This window comes from Berghia stephanieae, chromosome 8 (genome assembly GCF_034508935.2).
Source record: "Berghia stephanieae isolate SIO BIC M18660-M18661 chromosome 8, UCSD_Bste_1.3, whole genome shotgun sequence".
NCBI lineage: Eukaryota > Metazoa > Mollusca > Gastropoda > Nudibranchia > Aeolidiidae > Berghia > Berghia stephanieae.
The window spans coordinates 17,381,872-17,402,418 of record NC_088367.1 but is presented as its reverse complement, the minus strand read 5'-3'; the positions used below and the strand labels follow the sequence as shown (position 1 = coordinate 17,402,418).

General features: G+C 33.6%; 1 protein-coding gene and 1 long non-coding RNA gene across 3 annotated transcripts in view; one reads left to right on the top strand and one right to left on the bottom strand.

Moving 5' to 3' along the window:
• Nucleotides 1-194: 194 nt before the first annotated feature.
• The window catches only part of LOC144978284 (major egg antigen-like), an 84,423-nt gene continuing 64,070 nt past the window's right edge, over nt 195-20,547 (top strand). Inside the window, exon 1 of one of the 2 annotated variants that reach the window (XM_078924138.1) lies at nt 195-280. The gene's annotated coding sequence lies outside the window, so the exon portion shown is untranslated. Of the gene's footprint in view, nt 356-20,547 lie in introns of both variants that reach the window. The other variant, XM_078924139.1, reaches the window with a different exon arrangement.
• LOC144977795 (uncharacterized) lies at nt 11,320-19,345 on the bottom strand. Its single transcript, XR_013646405.1, has 2 exons — nt 18,859-19,345; nt 11,320-11,811 (listed from the first exon to the last, which is right to left on the bottom strand). It is a non-coding gene; the product is annotated as an uncharacterized LOC144977795 (long non-coding RNA).

Genomic DNA, 20,547 nt, shown 5'->3' with positions numbered 1-20,547 from the left:
TCGGGTTTCCCCTTTATCAACAAAACAGGATGAACATCATCCTGTTTTGTTGAATCACTTACAAAGAATCTGAAAACGAAAGTTTGACAAAAAGCTTTGTGAAAGACAGAATGTGGAACACATTACGGGTGATTGATGCTACCTTCCTAAACTACTAGCGCATCACTTGCTTTTTAAAAGTTAGCCGATGCAGAGAGAAGTAGAGAAGGTAAAAGGAACGATAGCGTCAAATACAACTCTACATTGATAGTTTGAAAACTCGAAACAAAACAAAGCAGTGGTAACATTTATGTTGTGTTTTTAAAGTTTAATACTACGCAGATTTTCTGTATGCTGGACATCGTGCTGCATGCAGGTAAGTTGCAATTACGTTATAGAACTGACCTCTCTCTCTCTCTCTCTCTCTCTCTCTCTCTCTCTCTCTCTCTCTCTCTCACATATATATATATATATATATATATATATATATATATATATATTTATGCTTGCAGTATCATGTTTGTATCCAATGTATATATGCTTTACCCAATGCATTTTGCGGCAATTTACTCTGCAATCTCGGTAGTATTTGGATTGATGGATCTATTACACCAGGCGGGCAATATTTTACCATAGGGCAACGTCCTATCCAAATGTTAGCAAGCAATTATTACTGTTGATTTAATATTACAGAAAAACTAGGATAAACTCCGGCTTTATGGGATTTGTGTTCCAAGCGACTATTTTACATCCAATTTTATCAGTTATAATCTGCATTCTCTTGGTTTCCATTCTAGTTTTTATTAGAATTGATATTTAAACCGGGTTAAAATTTTTATAATGTACATCTGGTATGCCATAAGCATCTTCATTTCTACACTATTTATTACTTTTCCTTTTGGTATATCTTTTTGTAATTCACGGCCAGGAAACTATCTCCAAAATATTCTGCCGCCGCACTCTGAAAAAGCATGTTAAAAAATTTTGACCAAAAAACTCGTCCTTCAAATATCGATCGATTCTAATTACCTTTATCTAACCCTTAACTAAGATAAGGGTAACTTTATTCGATGGATAACTGAATGATGAGTTTTCTAGCCATTTTTTTAATAACATGTTTTTTCCAGAGGGCGGCAGTTTTGTACCCTATTCCTATTTTATTTTGCCCTTTTACCTCTCTCGCCTTCTTTCTTTTCCTTATACTCATCTTCAATCAATATGTACTGGTCCTCGATAACCGTACGTTAGCATAATAATAATAATAATAATAATAATAATAATAATAATAATAATAATAATAATAATAATAATAATAATAATAATAATAATAATAATAATATGAAATGTGCCAGACTAATCAAGAAAGAAAAATACTAGATAAAAACCCATTCCAAAAGAATCAGTCTCCCTCGACTGGGGATCGAACCTCAGACCTCATGAATACCGATGATCAGGAGTTCTGAGGTTCTATTTCCAGTCTAGGCAGACTGATTTTTGGGATGGTTTATTTTCTTGTATTTTTTTTCTTGTTTTGTCTGTCACCTTTCGTATACACTTGTTCAGATATTTAAAACTGTTTGCAAATCCCTTTTTGGACTTCACCAATGGGTGTTGAGGAAACATTGGAGAGCTTTTGCTTTGGTTTAGTGTTGTAAGTTGCAACACCGAATTGTCTCTGTAGAAGGAACGAAATTGACGTCAATTAGTCCCGTGTTTATTGTTTTTAGACAGCCTTTTAAGTGATTAGTTCTTACTAAATTATATCAATCCGACTATATAAACGTTCAAGGTTACACATAGTATTATGTGATGGTATGTTATATCTAGCTTGCGGATGTTGTGAGTATTTAGCATCAATGGAGTTCATCTAATTTAGCCCCGTTTTATTGATAAACCTAACGCTTTACCGTAGCTCGGCTGTCACAGAATTCGTTATGGTTCCACCATAGAAATTTTATAGCGTTTCTGATATATAATCACTCATTCATCACTCAATCCCATGACCGGGGGACTTGCGTGAAGCAGAAGTTACAGTCTTCCTCCTTGCCTGCCTGTTGCTTGCCCTATGTAGCAGCTCCGGAACCGACATCTCTGTCCATTCTTTTATATTGTCCAGTCATATCTTCCTTTGGCGCCCCCTTCTGCTGGCCTTCGACTGTGCCCTGAACATGTAGGTTTGTCCTGCTCAGGCTATCGTGTCGAGTATGGTGTCCAAACCAAGACAGTTTTCTGCGCTTCACAGTCACTAGAAGAGGTTCTTGTGGGCCTGCCCGAGCTTGATGTATCTAGCTTGAGCTATAAAGTTGTGGCATGAACATCTAAATCTCATTCATAGTTTGATTCCATTGGCGATAATTTTCATGGTGTTTATTGCCGCTCGTATCAAACTATGGCTGACCGCCATCCATGTTTCTAAATTTAGCAGGAAAAAAATTAATTGCTAAACTGCAGCTTGCAACAACTCCAGTACAACATTCGTTCAAAAGCTTTAACTGGATACAACTTTTTTTTAAAAATCCAAATCTTTTAACCTACAATAAAAAAGGTTATTGAAGAGATTCACTCGTTAAATTAAAATATTTGTAAACTAATCTAATACAACGAGAGTAATGCTGAAGATTCTCGTAATGACGATTGTAATGATCATTATGACAATCAGGTGCTCTGCATATTTCTGCCCGTCTGATTGCCGAGTTCAAGTGGACGCATCTGACATATCCCGTTAATGTAATGCGACTGGCGTTAAACTATATAGGATCTTAGTCTGTTGGCATGAAATTTTTATTTGTATGTAACCCAGGCAGCTTTCATCGCAGGTCGATGATTATGTCACAATCTCAAAGGACATTCAATTCTCAAGGAATAATTGCCACACACAGACAACACACCTTTTATTCATTTTGTTCAGAGCGGGTTTACAACATCTTCAATTTTCAATGGCTTGTATTTGAATAAGTTTTTATTCATTTTGTTCAGAGCGGGTTTACATCATCTTCAATCTTCAATGGCGTGTATTTGCAAAAGGTCCCACGGGCCCATCACTGCAAATATTCAATTACCGTCCAATCAAAACAGGGAACAGTCACAGATTACTTTGACGAGCGAGTGCATTCAAAACGGTTTTGAAAGTTTCCATGTACTCAACGTTCGTTATGTCCGGTGGCAGGACATTCCAGTCATTTATTTATTGTTCATGAGAAAAAGCTGTGTTTGTATGTGTCTGTTCTTGTAATTGGTTGTATGTATTGCGATGCATTGTATCTATGTGTAACGTACCTATCTGATTTGCTTTTTATGTAGTTTGGGATGATGATGGGAGCATTTTGGTCGTTGTTGAATTTGTGTAAGGTAACATGAACAATGCGAGACACCTTGCGCCTGTTTTTCAATGGTCTCCGTTCGAGTGACCGAAGGGAGGACGTCACCCAATCCGGGTCTCTGGACTTGCATCCGGTTGTGAATCTTGCAGCTGCTCTTCGTATTTTTCTCAATCTTGTCTGTCTCCTTTTTTGTGTGTAGGGCTCCCACAAGGCGCTGGCACATTCTAATATTGGCCTGATAAGTGCTGTGTACGTCTCGGGCTTTAACTCTCCGTGGACATTGATTTATGTTCCTTTTGAGAAACCCAGCATCCTACTTGCCTTTGTTATGATATGTTCTATGTGGGTTTGTCACTTTGATTTCTTATTGAGATGGACTATGAGGTATTTTATGGAGTCACCATGTTGTAAGGTATGACCATGCATTGTGTAATTGTGAGTATAAGGCTCCTTCTTATTTGATTTTGACATGACATATCATTTTGATGGATGGAACTTCATGTTCCATGTATCTGACCACGTATGGAGGGAATCAAGATATTTCTGGAGTTCATGTGTATCTGCGCTACTAACTATTGTCCTGAAAAGAAGGCTATCGTCTGCGAACTTTTTAATCCTTGTTTTGTGGAGATAATTCATTTCCAAGATCATTTATAAATATCAAGAAGCATAAATGCCCAAGTACTGTTCCTGGCGGTACTCCCGATAAGACATTGCATTTTTCGCTTGAATTTCGGCCAATAACAACTTGTTGCGTTCGATTGAAAAGCCAATCCTTGAACCTAAGTAGAAAGTAGAATTTACGGTTGTTGTTCCATATTCTCTGACTGATTTGTTTCAATACCTCCAATATTCCGAATTCCGCTTTGCTCGAGTTTTAATAGTAATAGTTTGTGTGGTACAATGTCAAACGCTTTAGAGAAATCTAGTTTAATCTTAATTACTGCTTCGTGCCACTTTGTATACTAGACATGGGGATATAGTTAATATGATGTCAAACGTGTTCTTTCTCCTTGTTGCTTCTGTAACGATCTGACTTACGGTGAACTCTTGGACAAGTTCAATAATTTTCTCATTGGTGTCTCTACCGTATTGGGGTTTTATTATTTTTTAAAATTGTGAGTACTTCCCAGTTGATGTCTGGCAGGTTAAAGTCGCCGGCGAGGATGCTATTTTGAAAATAGGTCCTTTATTATATTTTTAGTTAAAGATGCATGTAATTTATTTTTCTCAAAATCGCTTATAGTAGGGGGGGGGGGGGGGTTTCGGTTAAAACAAAGCCTTAGAATTGTGCAAATTAGGGTAGGAAGCATGAAAATTAAATATTTTGGAGAATATGAAATATCATGTATTTTATGCTATAGAATCGCTCTGAGAGATCAGTATTAGTTGAGATAAAAGCTTTTCAAATTGGAAAATTTTGAAATGGAGGACAAAATAATTCGTTCAGTCCTAATGTGTAAACATTCAAGACAAGGCGACCCAAGGTTAAATTACGTCATCCTTCATAGAAGAAGAGGTTACGTCTTATGAAAGTCCTATTCTTTTAAACACCGATTCAATGGAATTAATTGTTTATATAGGAATGATTTATCACCGTCAAGTACCCAGACTAAATGGATACCCTGGATTGAAATGGCCCCTAATTAGTCAATATGTCTCGTCCTCGTGTGGGAGATGGAGTAAGCCAAGAAGAATGTTCATTCATTTGGCATTGTCTTAAATAATTTGTTTAGGTAGGGAGAGGAGGAAGACTAAGAGGATGCGAGAGGGAAGGAGATAAGAAGTATACTGAAAATGGAAAGGAAAGAAGAGAGCACGAAAATTTAATAAGAAGACAAGGGGGGGGGGGAAGAAAAATGAAAAAAGAAAATATAATAATTAATAATAAATAAAAATAAATAATAATAATAATAATAATAATAATAAATAATAATAATAATAATAATAAAATAATAATAATAATAATAATAATAATAATAATAATAAATAATAATAATTAATAATAAAATAATATATAAGAAGAAGAAGAAGAAGAAGAAAGAAGAAGAAGAAGAAGAAGAAGAAGAAGAAGAAGGAGGAGGAGGAGGAGGAGGAGGAGGAGGAGGAGGAGGAGGAGGAGGAGGAGGACGACGACGACGACGACGATGGCGACGAAGAGGAGAAAAAGTAGGACGAGGAAGATGAGAAGGAGGAGGAGGAGGAAGAAGACGAAGAAGAAAAAGAAGAAGAAGAGGAGGAGGAAGAGGAGGAAAAGGAGAGGGCAATGAGAAGGAGAAAGAGGAGTAGGAGAGGGAAGAGGACAAAGAGGAAGAGGAGGAGGAGGAGGAGGAGGAGAAGAAGAAGAAGGAGGAGGAAAAGGAAGTGGAGGAGGAACAAATAAATCAGTCCGCAAAAACCTCTTTTTTATTTTTGGATACTAGTTAGCGATTACAATGACATATCGCTAATCTGTGATTAATGTTACATACGTACAATAACGACAACCACCATTGTAAACAAATGAAAATTAAGGTGAAAACCATCCATCAAACAGCCAAGAAATTGCACTACGCCTCTCTCAGTTTCTAGGTTCCACCTTTTTAATTTTATATTTTTCAATACTGCTACTGCTGGTACTATACAATCTGAAATGTTGTATAACATTCGAGCGTCACTTTATTTCAAGTTTTCATCATTTTAAATGACTCCATCTTTTTAAGCTAGATACAACCCTCTAAAAGATGGCGCCCATGAGTTGTTAGCTAGAGTTTATTTTGCCAACCGTTAAATTCTAATCACCGAATTAAAATAATAAATTGACAACTTGGTGAACTGTTGTTTGAAATCTGGGAGAAGGCCGATAGGTAAGACAGGAAGTTTGTGTACTAGTTTCTTTCCCCAGAATTTTCACCTGTCAAAACTTTTCTATCACTGGCTAATTATTAGGAAAAGGTATGATGGAATTCCAACCATTTCACGCTAACTCTTGGATTATAAATAACGTTTTGACATTTTATTTATAAAATCAAACCAGTTTAAGGTAGATTTAAAAACAAATATGAATCAAAAAGGACATTTCCACATTTCGTTCTTATTTCTCTCTGCAATGCTAAACCCTCTCCTTACCAAGTATAGGAAAACCGCGCGTCACATTTCGTTACGAAACAACCAACATTTTTCTTATTCAAATTTCTTTTGTACATAATAGAATTTAAGAAAATGAACAGTGCATTAATTTTGCATCGAAAGAACATTACTACTATTGTTTTTTTTTTTTTTTGTGTGTGTGATAAAAAAATATATTTTTGTGTTAGTTAGGTGTGATGTTTTGGGAAAATCCTGAAAATGGCTGGTAAGGAGAGAGTTAAATCGTTTAAAATGACAGATTAGTGAGCAGACTCTGGTGTAAAGTAATGATCTGAAAGGTGTGTATGACTCAGTACCAGACAAAGCAAGAAAGAAAAACATAAGAATTAAAACGTTCCAAAAAATCAGCCTCATCTGTCAGATCTTTATGTTAAAGTCTAGAGTATATGGGACTAAACTCCATTTCACACAGTACAATTCCTCTGTTAGACGGGGCTTCTTTTTTTTTAGTTCACATGGCTTTATCAATAGCCTGGTACACATTCATATTTGAGTCATTTGAAAATTATGTCTAAAATGTCTTGCCCAAGGCAGGACAACGATCGCGGCCATAGTTGACTAATGAACCGATCTTTCATTCTGTTAAAATGACATTTTCCCACAGCTTATTGACAGCAGTATACACGCTTAGAATAAGTACATCTTATAAAAATTTAGAATTAATGCAAGTTTAACAGATTCATCATGCTCCATTTGCAGCAAAAAAAAAACCCCCAACAAACTTCTCTCCCCCCCCCCCCCCCCCCCCCCCCCCAGTCAGGAAATATAGAACATAATTAATTCAGTGCAAGTCGCCTCCCCACAGGAATCGAGAACCAAATTTCTATATTTTTTTTCAGTGCAACTTCGCACACAAACTGGAATATCGAACCAAATTTCTAATTTATTCAGTGCAAATCACCTCCCAGTAGGACTATATAACCAAATAGGCTTAGTCGTCTTTTTGTAATATCGGTCTTTACTTGCCGTTAGTTGATATGCCTAGGTCCTCGTTCACACCAGAGTCAAGGGAAAGATATGCATGTCAATATCTTTATCCAAGGGCATAAATCCGAGGACAAGAGTTTTGTCACCTCTTTGGTCACCTACCATGACCAACGTTGCTTGCTTTTGTTGTAAAGCAAAAGATAGGGTACGGCAAAGCTATCGACAACAATGCAGCACACTGTTACATTTCTATACTTTCTATTCATTATGGCGAAAATGCTTAGAATTGTAAATGTAACAAGAATATAACAGAATATTTATTGATTTTAAATTAATTTAATATAGGGTGTTGAGGTGTCAATCATATAACAAGTTATTTATGACGTCTTGTGTCTGATTAGTTCTGTTATTGGCCAATGATAACAAAAACTGTAAGTCGGAATGATAAAATACCAGGGGTAATGTACCGTGATTGACATTGGAATGTACCACCTCATCAACCAACGCAAAACAAAAGTATTTATGATAAAGAACTGAACAAGTGTGTATGAAAGGTTCCAGACAAAGCAAGAAAGAAAAATGCAAGAAAAAAAGCCATCCCAAAAAAAATCCGCGACCTCAACTGGGGATCGAACCTCAGACCTTCTGATTACCAGAACAAGAAGGTCTGAGGTTCGATCCCAGTCAAGGTCGACTGAATTTTTGGGATGTTTTTTTTTTCTTGTATTTATCTTTCTTGCTTTGTCTGGCACCTTTCATACACACTTGTTCAGTTCTTTATCTTACACAGGTGTCTGCTCCTTTATTTTCTTAAGTTGATGTAAGTATTTATGCTATGCCTTCCATAGTATTTATAGACATTTACTCTGGTGAACTCTGAAGAAAAAAAAATTGGCCAGAAATCTCGTCCTTCATAAATATCGATCTATCAAAATGAAAATGACCCTCATCTCGGAAAAAAACAAAACCCAAACTCTGAATCCCCAGGGTTTTAATTAAATCCCAGATTTGAGAGTTGTATATTTAAAATGCTATGGGAACCACCTGAGAGAACCAGAAGCAGAGGCAGGCAGAATAAAACTTACATTGTCTGCTAGATGACACAGGAATGGACAACACCCGGGAGCTGCGTACGCTTATGGAGGACAGGACAGAATGGCGAAGACTTGCATCTCATGTTGGGCGACCCAAGGGGCGGCCTAAGTAAGTAAGTAAGTATATTTAAAATTGTGCTAGATCGATATTTATTGAAGGTCGGCTTATCTGGCCAATGTTTTTGATGAGTTTTATTTCAATGTACGGCTGTTTCTTGACTCAGGAGATCTTTTATATAGAGCAATATCCATTAAATGTGCTCAAAGCGATTTACAATGGGTTCCTGGCCCACAGCAACACTTAACATTTAGGACGGGACATGACTCCTGTTAGGCGATATTTTACATTTTTTGGACAGAGACAATGCTGTCAGGTACTCATTTTACACCTGAGTACGGTGAGTAATGTGAGTAAAGAGCGCTTTCCAAGGACTCAACTATGCGCCGACCGAGGCAGGCTCGAACCCTTGATCTTCCGAACTAAAAGCGAGTGTCATACCACAAGACCACATAGCCGCACCATACCGAATTCTCATCATCATGTAATATGCGACCCGTCGCCACATTCTGGTGTTGTGTCGGAGTGAACAAAATACAAAAAAAGTGAATTTCAAATTGAAGATGATAAGAAATAAAACTAAGCAAAAGACTAATATATTTTTTTCAGTAAGTTATATTTTCAACACTTAAATGAATACAAAAATCCGACATTATATTACCCTTTGAAGACGGGGTGTCACATTTTTTTAATCATCATTTATCTAATTATTATAACTGCAGCTCTAAACGGTTTCACAAAGGAGTAATATGGCAACCATATGAATTGAGCTTCAATGTTAACGGTTGTTAATGATAAGTTGGTACAAAAATTAGAAAATTTATTTAGCAGAGTAAAAGCCTGCTACGCTAGCAAAGGGTTATTGCTATTTAAAGTATGAGTTTTGAATACAGTATTACCTGCTATACCTATCCAGATAATTTGGCCTCAGGGTGTATTAATATGATATCATATTATTACCTTATTGGACTATGTGGAATTATTTTATGGTATAAACATTTTTGATACTGATGTTTAATAATTGTTGATATGATATTAACATATTAAAATGCTATCAAATACTTTTATTTAATCCTATTGGGGAAGAGGGACAATATAACATTTTATCGTAATCATTATCAATAATTAAGCCATGTATAACATTTGATTGACGGTTATATCTTTTATGCAGCTGTATTTATTTTGATTAAGTGAAATTGAATGTAAGCTTCACTTTTAATAAACGAAAACAGATAATGTAGACGTTTCGGTTTCCCCCTTTATCAACAAAACAGGATGAATACAGACGAATATATTAAAATACTATCTAATACTTTTATCTAATCCTATTGGGGGAGGGGGAAATATAACATTTTATATTTAATTCGTCTGTAGTGTTTCATTCATCCTGTTGTCTTGATAAAGCGGAAACCCGAAACGTCCACATCATCTGTTTTCTTTTGTTAAATTGAAGCTTACATTCAATTTCACATTGTAATTTATTTCTTTGAGCTTCGAGCAGCAACATTTACATTTCCTAGACGTCCCAGGTTTGAGAGTGTTTGCTAAGATAAGGGCTATTTAAACGATCAATTTTGAAGGACGAGTTTTCTGGCCACCAAATTTTTGAATATGAGTTTTTCCTGGAATACAGCAGTTAACGGGTTAACTGCTGTGTCATCCATCGGTGATTGAAGGCCAGATCTGTTAAATCTGACAAAAAGAACTGACGTCATATCCAAACGGCAGCAGGCATTTGTCATTGTTTATATATATAGAAATTGGGTTAAACTCCGACTCTTCGAGCCTTGCGGTTTTGAGGAACTATTCTTTCTCTTTTTTTTTATTTTCATTTTACCAATTTTTTTTGTTTCTACTTTAGGTTCATTTTGACATAAAGTGTAATTGCTTCTTTGACTGTCTAAATAAAAAGACAAACAATAAACTAACATAAGCCACGTGCTATCTAGATCTTTATCAGTTTTCAAAGATAGCAAAGATAACGAGCAACAAAACATGCACTTGTTGTTTGTTGTTCCAAGATTCGAGATAATGATAACCTCAAGGAAAATTGGTGAAACGGAGAGTACGCGGAACACAAACAAGCAGGAGCAGAATATCTGGGTGGTACAGAAACTCACTTTTTTCTTCAAAGTAAGAGTATAGCAAGAGAAAACAGTTATATAGATAGTTCGAAGATGACGTTACTCAGGCCTTTGTTATTGTTTTTTTGCCATCCGCGTTTATGAGTAATGCTCACTAAATTGTATTAACCCGACTATAAACGTTCATGGATACACACAGTTTTGTGTGTTGATCCGTTATACTTCCGGATGGCAATGTTATGAGCTCCTTAGCCAAGCGCTACTATCTATAGCAAGAGAAACCAGTTATAATATGCGCTTGGCTAAGAAGATCACAACATTGCTATCCGAAACATTACGACCAACACACAAAACTATGTGTATTATTGGTCGTTTTTAGTCTGGTTAATACAGTTTAGTGAGCATTACTCATAAACCAGGATGGCAAAAAGCAATAACAAAGACCTGAGTGACGTACATATTTATGTATATATATATATATATATATATATATATATATATATATATATATATATATATTATAGGTAAATGAAGCCGGTATGATTATAAAGATATGATTATACCATGATAAGTAAGCCTACTTAAAACAGTAAGAATATTATAGAACTGCTGTAAAAAGTAGACAGAGAACATCTCACCACCCTTTCCCTCCCCCTGAGAAAAAACGAAATTCAACACACTCAAGCAAAATGTAAAGAAATAAAAAAATAAACACTATCTATTTCATCAAAGCATTAAAAATATTTTAATCATATTTTTTGAATGAAAAATAAGACCCAAAATAACTAACAAATATTAACTCTTTAAACATATGAAACATAAAGATCAGATTACAATAAGTAGAATAAATGTTGAAGCCATGGTACAGACTAAATTAATTAATAGGCACTCGATAAATAATATATTGACCTAAAGAAAATAATCAAATTTCAAAAGAAAACTGTGGTTCACTGCTTGTAAGTCACAAAAAAGTGTGATTTGAATAACCGACTTATCAATGTTTTCTTGGAAAAAAAAGTTTTAACGATGTGTTCCTTCTGAAAACAATAGTTTCGTTTTTTCTTGTTTTTGTCAGTTTGTTATGACTTTCTCGAGACATCGTTGTGGTTGCTTGTCTAAACTTTCCCAAATCGTTTATCTTCTGAGACGCAATAGCCTAAACTGCCGTCATGACTTAACAGGGAGCTGTAGCCTGTCGTTCGTATCTCCATCTGAATTACCTGAAGAATGCAAAGTAAAATATTACTGCAGAAAACTGGAACTTTTCTATAGGGCATATCATTTAGACCCCTAGTATCTATTTCATTATAATATATTTTATCATCATATCGATGTGAGTAGTAATATAAAAAGCATGAGAAACCGTTGTTAAATTGTTAAGGCAAAAATTGCATGATCAGCAGTTTATAACAATAGTGTGTAAGTGTGTTATAGTATTACACATGTGTAATAGGTGTGTCAATTGTATTATTGTTGTGTTTTGTACACACTTTGCAGTTATTTTTTAATTGTATTATTGTGTGTTTTACACACTTTGTAATTATTAATGTCGTTAATATACATGTGTAGGAGAAACCGTTATTAAATTGTAAAATATGTATTATCATTTTATTATAGTAGTGTGTAAGTTTGTTATAGTATAAGATATATATGTAAAACCTGTGTTAATCTTATTATTGCCGTGTGTTTTACACACTTTGTAGTTATTTTTAAATTTTATTGTGTGTTTTTACTCTTTGTAATTATTTCTTAACATACATGCGCAGGAGAAAAATATGTATTATGATTATTTTATTACAGTGTAATTGTGTTATAGTATAAGATATATCTAATCCTTGTATTGATTGTATTATTGTTGTGTGTTTTACACACTTTGTAATTATTGCCGTCTTAGATGTGCGATAGCTATATTGATAAGATTTAAAAAATAGATAACAAAAAGTCCATGTTTTAATGTCATTGTCCTAATGTAATGTCCGTGAATAGATACGAAGATGCACCGTCACTTAAGTTAATAACACTCACTTTAAATAATGTTGATATATTTTAGAATAATAATAATCATAGGTTCAAAATTACTCATAATAGATCTCGCATCTCTATTCGGATTTGAACTTGAGACATTTTCGTGCGATAGATAGACGCCTTACAATTTGATCAATAAAGAATCGGTATGTGATCACGACCACGACTCATGGTCGTGATCAACACAATTCGTCGTTTTCTTACGATTCCTGTCTTCTCTGAAAGCCCATAATCGCGCAGAAAGCTTACTCAGCGAAAAAAGATGAAACATAATCAATAGTAAAAAAAAAAGACTTATTGCGTTGTATTGATTAAAGATCCATTTGTTCCTCACATATTTATTTCAACAGGCTGTTAAACTTTCATGAAACCGACAAGGTTGTTGTATTGAATTTCACAATAAGTTAATAACACTCACTTTAAACAATGTTGATATATTTTAGAATAATAATAATCATAGGTTCAAAATTACTCATAATAGATCTCGCATCTCTATTCGGATTTGAACTTGAGACATTTTCGTGCGATAGATAGGCGCCTTACAATTTGATCAATAAAGAATCGTTGTGTGAATACGACACATGGTCGAGAGCAAAACACTTCGTTGTTTTCTTGCTTTCCTTGTCTTATGACACACTCGATACTCGTAAAAACAGACGGCAGGGGAATAATCTTCGGTCACTCGTCACGTCTTATTGGTACATCTATATTCCGTTCGTGTTATCACCTAATTGACAATGATGATTTGTTAACAATGATCATCTCCAAGTGTAACCCCCCTCCTTCTTCATATTTTACAGTCTAATTCAATAAATGGAATACAGCTGCTCTAAATAATTAGTTCGAGTTATTTAGTCATTCATCACAAGACTTCGCGAAAACGTTATAGAAAAAAAATACTATACTATCAACTTAAGTAACTGTGACTGTAATTTTGATTATCTCGCCTCATTGGATACTTATCAACGAAAGGGATCACCATATGAAATCGACACATGGTTAATTGGTGAATTTAGCAACAAAGTGTCTGTTTGCTGTCACCCATGTCGTCTCAAACAACCAATTTAAAGAATTATGTAGTTTTTCCAGTGATTTACTGTACTGGGATGGAAGAATTATAATGTATGGCTGTGTTTTTTTTTTTCTTGGGTCATTTTTCTAAAGCGGGTCTTGTAGTTTGTAATTTCCGTCTTAAATGCCATTTGCTTTTATTTTTTAAAAAGACGACGGAGAATTTTATATAATGCAATTAAAGTAGGTAGCGTTCTTGTCTAGGTCTGGTAAAATAAATGAGATGACGTCATACAATCCCCGTAGACAATGTTGATATTGTAGAAACCTCCGGTATAGAGATTAGAACATGAATTCGAAATCAAGACGTTTTGGTTTGGTAGTTAGACAATCTATCCATCGACAAATTAAAACCTCTTCACTATGTGAATACGACTAGTAGATGGGTGCAATCGGAGGTGAATGTTTTCATTGAAATTTCACGTAGGATCAATTAAATAGAAATACATAATTTCCATGTGTCCACACAAGTTAAACCCAATATCATGTTTTACAGTCATATTCTCTTTACCCAATATCATGTTTGGAAACACTTTGATTGTGTTAATGAAAAATTTACATCTGAATCAAAACTAAAAAGAATTGATGACAAAAGCTTTTGCAAAACTCTAAAAACTTTTAACACACGGACTTATTTAACTTGGCTGCTTTTTAATAAAAAATATTCTTGTCTGACATAATACTCGTACCCGTCATTTTCAACATGCGGCGGGTTTCGTGTTTTGTATCATGGACTTGAATTTTTTTTCGTAGCAAGAAATAAATAAATGAAACACAACAATCATTACAATACACAATATTGATTGATCAATTACTTAATACAATAACATGCCCTTGCCAAGTTACTCACGTCGTGAAATAGATTTTGATGAAAAAAAAATGAAAAGACAATTCCATCACTTCATGTCCTAAATTATGGTTATCATACCAAGACATAACCTAATTGAAAATGTAACAAAAATTTTGTGTAGGAATAGTAAATTTTATAAAACCAGGTATACATTATCTCTATTTATGACATTAAACCATGAATGTTTTTAACGCACATTTTCAAGGTTTGACACTATATTTACTGTACTTCTCCAGTAACATTGTCGAAGTTTTTAAATATTTGATACCACAACACTTTTAGATAGCAGCAGGTGTTTTTTCCTCAAATTTTATCGATCTGAGCAGATAATATATTTTATCCAAGTGAAACGCTGTCCTAACAGCTGCTATATTTTTTAAAGATGATAACCCAAATGATCAGTAACACCCAATGTGTAAGACGTAGACGTGCAGTCTTTTAGGCGGTAGTGTAATATCATACAAAAACATCTGTCAAATGTGTAGTAATACCTAATGGCGATTTACAAGACGGTCAAAATTTATTAAATAAACGTTTTCAGGACAGAATGTATCAATTGAACCTAAGAAATTAATTTTTTTCAAAGCCAAACTGTGTGTGATGTAATTGATTTTTTTAAAGCTAAGATTTATAAGATATAAGCTTGATAGCAAAAATTTTCCTAACCAAAACATTTGAAGTAAAACATTGTTGGCTAAAAATGTGAAGTTAAAGTTTTCTTACCAACATTTGGGAAGTAATCATTTTCAGGTCAAAGTTTATGAAATACAAACTGTATGACAAAAATGTATAAAACTAAAGTTTTTTGATCAAAATAGTGTGTGGTGAAAATAAAATAAAATAAAATAAAAATTAAAAGTTTTGTGGTCAAAATGAGTGAAGTAAAACATTTTTTGACCAAAATTTATAAAATAAAAGTATGCGTGTAAAAATGTATGAAATGAATACTTTCTATCCAAAATCTATGCAATGAAATGTTTTTAGACCAAAATGTTTGTAGTAGTAGTATCTTGATAAAGTTTATGAATGAAGTATTATTTCTAACAAAAATATGTGAAGCAATAATTTTCCGACCAAATTGTCTGAAATGGACGTTTTCCAATCAAAATGTGAAAAGTAATAATGTTCTGACCCAATTATGAAATGAAAATTTTCTGTCAAAAATTGTATGAAATTAAATTTTTCTAGTCAAAATGTGTAAAGTAAAAGTTTTCTGACCAAAATATAATAATATTATGACCAACGGTTATGAGATCAGAATACATATTCTCTCCAAATTGTCATTCTATCAAAAAATTGTATGAAATTTAATTTGCTAATCAAAATGTGTGAAGTAAAAGTTTTCTGGTTAAAAATTGTATGAACGTTTGCCAGCAAAAATGTATGAATGTTTTCTGGCCAAATATATGGAGTAAACAATTTTTTAGGGGGTCAAAAATTATATATTTAGAATATTCTTTTGACAAAATTGTAGGAAAGTCAAAACCACTGAAATAAAAGTTTTCAGGATAAATTGTATTAACGAAATTTTCCAGGCAAAATTTTGCGAAGTAACATTTGTCTGGCCAAAAAATGTAAAGTATACTTTTTCTGACCAAAATGTGAGAAAATAAAATGTTTTCTACTAGAACTTCATAAGGTAAATGAAACTTTTTTTTGACAAAACGTGTGTAGTAATAGTTTTTCTGTAAATGTATTGTATCATAAATTATTGAAACCGTTACAAAATAAAAGACTTTTCCATGTCTTTTCGCTTTTTGAGGCCTTCTCGAGAATTTGACAAAGGCAGAAAGTTTTGAATTTTCAAAGTGCTGACTACTTACCCTGCAGAATTACCATCGACAGAGTAGAGACATAGCAGATATGACTGGTGATCCTATATTATTACAGACAGAAGCAGAGATGTCCTACAATTGTTGTAGAGGTGCGATGTCGGATACGACACCCAAAGTTTTGCCATAATTTTCAATTTTATTATGTTACCATTAAAGTATAACGTTTTCAGTCGTCCTTCTAAAATTATCAATGACATGATTAATGTCGATCCCACAAAGGTTATGAGTAAACCTTTGTTCTTCTCCCCGGCAGGGACCAAATAGCCTCAACTACAGGCGTGCGGGCTATCCTTGAACAAGACAGTTCAAACCCTAGTTCAACCTATTTTTTAAAAAAATACTCCTTACAAAACCTAAATGGTTTCGGAAGAGGTTATTCAAAACCTGCATTTGAAGTTCAATCCTCTCTGTTTCACTCTTTTAGCTCCAAAAGTCGATGGAATCACTTCGTAGTTTAGTAAACCAAAACCAAAATCAAAACCAAAACCAAGGTCAATGTCACCCAAAAGATAAGATAAGGGATATGAAATAGAAATCTCACCAAAACGTGTAAGATTCGAACTATTTCCAATGAAAAAACAGTTTACCAAACCTGCATTTGGATTGCAACCCTCTCTTTTACACTGTTATAGCTCCAAAGGTCGCTTGAATTACTTAGTAGTTTAGTAAACCAAAACCAAAACCAACCCGGAAGATAAAATTCGGGTAATAAAGTGCTAGACGTCGACCCAAAATGAGTGAAGTAAAAATTTTCTCGCCAAATACAGGAAACAAAAGTGATCTGATAAAAATACCAAAATGGAAGTTTTCTAACCAATTACGTGTGAAGTAAAATTTTCGTGACTAGAAAATTGTAAAGTTAGAGTTTAAGGTTTCTGGTCAAAATTTATGAAATAAGGCTGTTCTGTTCAAAATCTATGAAATTTAGTTTTATAATGAAAAAGAATTAATGGAATGAAGGCTGTACACGCTATAATGTATGAGAAAAATATTCTAATCAAAATGTTTGAAATGAAAGTTTTCAGGATAAATTTTATGGCGCAATATTTTATATCTGAATAATATCTATGTACATAACGTTTATAGCTAAATTTTATGAACTAGCTTTTTGTTGTTGCTTTTTTTTTATCCTAATGTGTGAAGTAAAAGTTTTGGGCCAAAAAAAAAATATTGTAAAGTAAAAGCAAAAGTTTTTCGGGCCAAATTGTGTACAATAAAAATTTACTGGCCAAAATTGATGAAATGAAAATTTTCTGTCCATATAATGTATGAAACGTTATCTTTCTGGTCAAAATGTATGAAGTAACGGTTTTCCGGGTAAAAGACATGAATTAAAAGTTTGCTTGCAAAAATGTGTATATAAAGTAACATTTTTTTGGCTAAAATGTACGATGTAGCGGTTTTCAGGCCAAAATGTGTGAAGTTAAAGTTTCATAGCCCGAAATGTGTTATATAAAATATCAGTCAAAAAAACTGTGAAATAAACATTTTAGGATCAAAATTTAGGAAATTAAATTTTTTCTAGCCAAAATGTATGAAATTATAAGGTTTTTTTTTTAACCAAAATATAGTAGAAATTTGTTGCTATGATAAAATCAATGTTTTGTGTGTGTCTGTGTGTGTGTGTGTGTGTGTGTGTGTTTCCCCAAAAATTATGAAATGCACGTGTTCTTGTCCTCAACGCAAAACAATTTCTTGTCAAAATTATAAAATAACGGTTTTCAAGCCAAAATATATAAATTGAAAGTTTTCTGACCAATGTAGATACTTGAAGTAATATATTTTTGGTCAAAATAATTGAAGTAAAAGTTTTCAGGCAAAATATATATGAATTGAAAGTTTTCCGGTCGATATATGTGAGATAAAAGTTTTCTTGTCAATATGTGTTTAGTAATATTTTGATGACAAGATTAATGGGGTTTTTTGTTTGTTTTTTACCCAAATTTATGAAAAAAAAGTTTTTCTAACCCCAAAAGGCGAAGAAAAATCTTTTTCTGGTCAAATCGTATAACATCAGTTTTCTGATTAAAATGCTTGATATGAAAGTTTTCTAGTCAAAATATTTCAAGTCAAAGTCTGTTGGGGTTTTTTTATTTCTTTCTTTTTTTTTATATTAACGACATTAATAATTACAAAGTGTGTAAAACACACAATAATACAATTAAAAATAACTGCAAAGTGTGTACAAAACACAACAATAATACAATTGACACACCTATTACACATGTGTAATACTATAACACACTTACACACTATTGTTATAAACTGCTGATCATGCAATTTTTGCCTTAACAATTTAACAACGGTTTCTCATGCTTTTTATATTACTACTGATGTGGTTTTTAATTTCTCAGTTTTATATATGTTTATGATATAATTAATTTATTATATTATTATTAAAAAGAAATTGCTGTCATGGAAATCTATTTTAAACATAAAATTCAATACAAACATGAATAATATATCTAGTGATTTTCAATACATACCTACAATCTGGCCTTCCATTTTGTGAGCATTTATCACACCACTATTTTGAAGTATAAAGCATGTAACTGGATTATAACGATGTGCTTTGCCATAATATTTACTAATAATTGGTGTGAAATATTTTGAAATGTCCGAGATCTAAAATGCTAAGGCTTTTAGATTACCAGCACGTGTGAAAGACAGGCTACAATCTTGTAATTTTTTAACGAGTTTCTCATCAATTTTATAAAATGGATGCTGTTGATTTTGATTATGATGAGAACTGATTACTAAAATGACTGTCTAAAAACAATAATTAAGAGCTGAGTGACGTCAACATCATTCTTTCTATGCTTTGTCTTTGTCAAAATGCTCCATGACTTCACTTTTTAAATTTTACACTGAGAAGAGCAGGATGCTATATTTTGTATGGAAAACTAACATAACTGATCTTATAGTAAATCTGTACATAATCTATATATAAAGATGTTAAGCTATGGAATGTGACGGCGGTTTTATGGTGCTTCCGGAATTTTCAATCTTCCTTCTACCTGGCGGCATTATATATTACTGTTTTAGAACAGGTGCGATGCATAAGGTGTTAAGGTGTAGATTCATCAAAGTGAGAAACATACGGTCTGGAAATCTTGGAAGAAATCTCAGAGACTTTGGGGAATGTGACAGTATTAAACAAAAGGAGAGATGGATAGAGAGAGAGAGAGAGAGAGAGAGAGAGAGAGAGAGAGAGAGAGGGGGGGAGGAGAAGGATAGATAGATAGATAGATAGATAGATAGATAGAAAGAAAGATAGATAGAGAGATAGATAGATAGATAGATAGATAGAAAGAGAGAGAGAGAGAGAGAGAGAGAGAGAGAGAGAGAGAGAATAAAAGAAAGAGAGTGAAAAAGAGAAACAAAGAAAGAGAGAATGAGTGAGATAGATAGATAGATAGATAGATAGAGAGCCAGAGAGAGAGAGAGAGAGAGAGAGAGAGAGAGAGAGAGAGAGCGAGATAGGGGAGTAATGTGAGAAAGGAAGGTTTGGAATAAACATGCAAAGAGAGGAAATAAAAGTGAAATTGAAAAGTCAAGTAATTGGTCAAGGATTATCAAATGATATGGGTTTTCCTACGAATTGGAATCAAAAGTAGCGTACAATGATAGAATCAATTATTGCGTGACACTCTCTGGATAAGACACTGGTTATTTGACCAATTGCAGCCTTTTTGTCTGTAAAGCAATTCCAAGTACTCGAACAGTTGATCTTTTGGGATCCCAATGTTGAGAAAAAATGAATCTTTAAGTAAAATTAGTCTACTTGTATTACATTTACAGCAATTGTAACTTCTACACATTTTACCGATACAGAAGAAGTATCAACCGAGTCATTAATTTACTTTCTAGATCACTGATACCATCACTTATCTCCAGTCAATTCCAGAAACAATCAAATTAAATTACGTTCCGGCATGGAACTAACCCCTTCAACTTATTAACTAGAATATCAAACCTTTACGTCTCCATCTAATGCTGGCGTCACCTTTGCTCATTAAAAAAATAAATACGTATGCTGATGGCACGACCTGCCTGCTGTTCACAAGTTGTTGAGTAATATGTGTCCCTTCACCTAAAACGGGTATTAAAGATTAAATATTCTTCTATTTTTTTCTATTTCTCTTATTTATTTGGTAATACTATTACTCCTATGC